This window comes from Sinocyclocheilus anshuiensis, unplaced genomic scaffold (genome assembly GCF_001515605.1).
Source record: "Sinocyclocheilus anshuiensis isolate Anshui unplaced genomic scaffold, SAMN03320099.WGS_v1.1 scaffold1457, whole genome shotgun sequence".
NCBI classification, from domain to species: Eukaryota; Metazoa; Chordata; class Actinopteri; order Cypriniformes; family Cyprinidae; genus Sinocyclocheilus; species Sinocyclocheilus anshuiensis.
In genome coordinates, this window is record NW_015549662.1 from 220585 (window position 1) to 223529 (window position 2945).

General features: G+C 33.3%; 1 protein-coding gene across 1 annotated transcript in view; it reads left to right on the plus strand.

Moving 5' to 3' along the window:
* Nucleotides 1-2945, plus strand: part of LOC107660294 (collagen alpha-1(XXIV) chain-like) — a 122610-nt gene that overhangs the window by 60561 nt on the left and 59104 nt on the right. The window lies entirely within an intron of this gene.

Sequence of the window (2945 nt, forward strand, 5' to 3'; positions counted from 1 at the left end):
TGGCAGTAGCAAGTTCCTGTACTTGCTTGCAGCAGCAGCAATAATCTACAACTACAGCAATAACCAACAGCAGCAGCAATTCAGCAGCAGCAGCAGCAGCAGATCTATTCCGCCAAGACCAAATACATTAACATTGTCATATACATCACCATGCTAAAATGTTCCGAGAGTTGTCATGATTGAACTACAATAACCTTGCTTACAGCAGCTTTAAAAGTAAAATTCACTGTTACGTGCTCTTTTTCCGTCATTCACAGTGTGTTTCTGTCTGTTGCATGTGTTCAGATACTGTAGTCTTTGCTCTCTGGAGTCTCTGCGGAGCCCTTCATGTGTCAGAAAAGCGAATCATTGCACGTTTCATGTTCAGTAAGCAGTATCTAGCAGTAGAGGACTCGTCTGCTCGCCCCGGCTTTAAAACACAGGTGTCAGCGGTTGTTGAAACCCCCGGAGCCTTATAAAGCGCTGGACAGAGATGTCAGATGCGTTTGACTGCTGCTGGGTGTCAGGCGGGAGATTTAGAGCGGGATGTTGCAGCGCTGCAGGTTCCTGATGTCTTTTCATGATGCTTTCTCTGCTGCCTCAACTGATGATCGGAGAGGTCATGATGAGTCTTTTAGAGCCGTGAAAATCGGCTTTTATGCGATTAAATGCCCTGTTGAACACGATCATGATGATTCCAGCTCCAATATGCCGAAATCGAGACAGTCGAGCATAAAAGGTCCAGTTCGGTTTCTGATGTGTTATAAAATGGAACAAACTGCTGAATCCTTCCAAATTAATTTTATTCATTTGAATTATTTTATTGACTTTTTAACCATATGAGATCTGTCAAATTTCAGATGAGATAAAAAAATGGTTTCTTTGCTCAAAAAAACTGCTATTTTATACTTTATAAATTATGTACAAATATAAAAATATTTATTAAGCTTTCTAGTCATAAAATAGTTTATTAAAAATTTGATGTATTATTAATTATAAATTATATAAACAATTATAATATTTTGCATAAGAAACATTTTTAAGTTTTTAAATAATTTTGTGAAATTTTAGCATATTTGCCCACCATTCTTATTTAAGTTAAATATTGAAAAATTGTAGTAATTGCCAGTTATTTAAAAAATAAATTAATACTTTTATTCATCAGTGAAACTGTACATTAAATTGATCAAAAGTGCCAGTAAAGACATTTATAATATAACAAAAGATTTCTATTTCAAATAAATGCTGTACTTTTGAACTTTCTATTCATCTGTGAATCCTGAAAAATAAAATGCATCACGATGACCTGAACCATTTGATTACCATCTCAGAAAGCCCGACCCAGTATGATTCCCTGTTGTAATAATCAGAAATGTTTCTTGAGCAGCAAATCAGCATATTAGAATGATTTCTGAAGATCATGTGACACTGAAGACTGGAGTAATGATGCTGAAAATACAGCTGCGCATCACAGAAATAAATTACATTTTAACACAGAAAACAGCTATTTTAGATTGTAAAAAATATTTCACAATATTACTGTTTTTTACTGTATTTTTAATCAAACAACTGCAGCCTTGGTGAGCAAAAGAGAGTTCCGACCTCAAACTTTCAACTTATATTAACATGTGAAGCTGCTTGTCTAAAGATCCCAGAATCAGTTTGTGCTGAACTATTATCTCTGAATCTGATATATGAACACTCTTCTCACTATCTCCAGAAGCTGTGGTTTGTTTTGCATCTCATACGTCACAATATGATTCCCTGTTGGGAGTTCTGTACGTGGGATGTTTTTGAACATTCGCAGATGGATGCGTTTTCTGCAGGCATTAGAATATCAAATGAGTCGTATTTCACCTTCTTCTCTTTCTTCTGTCGGTTTTATCGCGTGCAGCAGACAGAAGAGTTTTGTTATGGACTGTGTGTGATTTGATTGTGATTTGTGGGTCTCTCACATCCTCTACCAGCTCCAGATGAGCAGCTTTCCTTCGAAACACGTCTTCACAAGCTAAATAAACAGAGAGTCGTGGCATTACCATGATTTTGCATATGTACTGTGGTCATGGTCATCATTAATGTCATTATTTTACTTCATGTTCTCTCATAATACAGTAGAAACAGAAGAGCATCATCTCTCCGGCTCTGAGATGTTTGCACATTGTTCCTGTAGGTTTGAGGCTTCCCATGAATCAGTGCAGACATGAGTGGGTTTATTCCTGTGCTCTGTTAGTGCTGCTTTCACAACAGCATTTATACAAATCTTGAGCTCAGACCGCAGGATCTGTATCGTGAAGAAGTGTTTCTGATTTTAAAAATATACAGATATGATCAGAAAATATATTGCACTGTATATATTGCGCTGCAATGTAGAAAGATACTACAGCGTTATGATCAGTAAGTCATGGCAACACGCTTTTTTTTTCAACTATTTAACTACTTGTACAAGTTACAACTTTATTTTTTTTAAAGTCATTATGATATAATTAAGTTGAAATTACTTGCACAGACAATTTGATTCAACATACAAATTTAAAGCAACTTTTCCCCCAGTGTACATATAAAAGTAACTTATTTAATTAAGTACATTTATATAAATGATTTAAATGGTAATTTTTCCCTGCTTTATATTTTGCAATCTTTTTTGTTGCTTATTTTTTTCAGATATATGTTTAAATTTAAATGTTATTTTCCCTGCTAGAATAAATATTTTCCCAAATGTATATAAATAATATATATACGTGTATATATACCTTTTTTCCTGCTATATATTTTGCTATTATTTTTTGTCAATTGTAAGGTAAGAATATATAAATATTTGAATAAATACATTTAAATGTTATTTTTGTCCTTGCTAGAATAAATAAATATTTTCCAAAATGTGTATATAAATTTAAATCTAAATAAATAAATATATGTGTGTGTGAGTATATATATATATATATATATATATATATATATATATATAT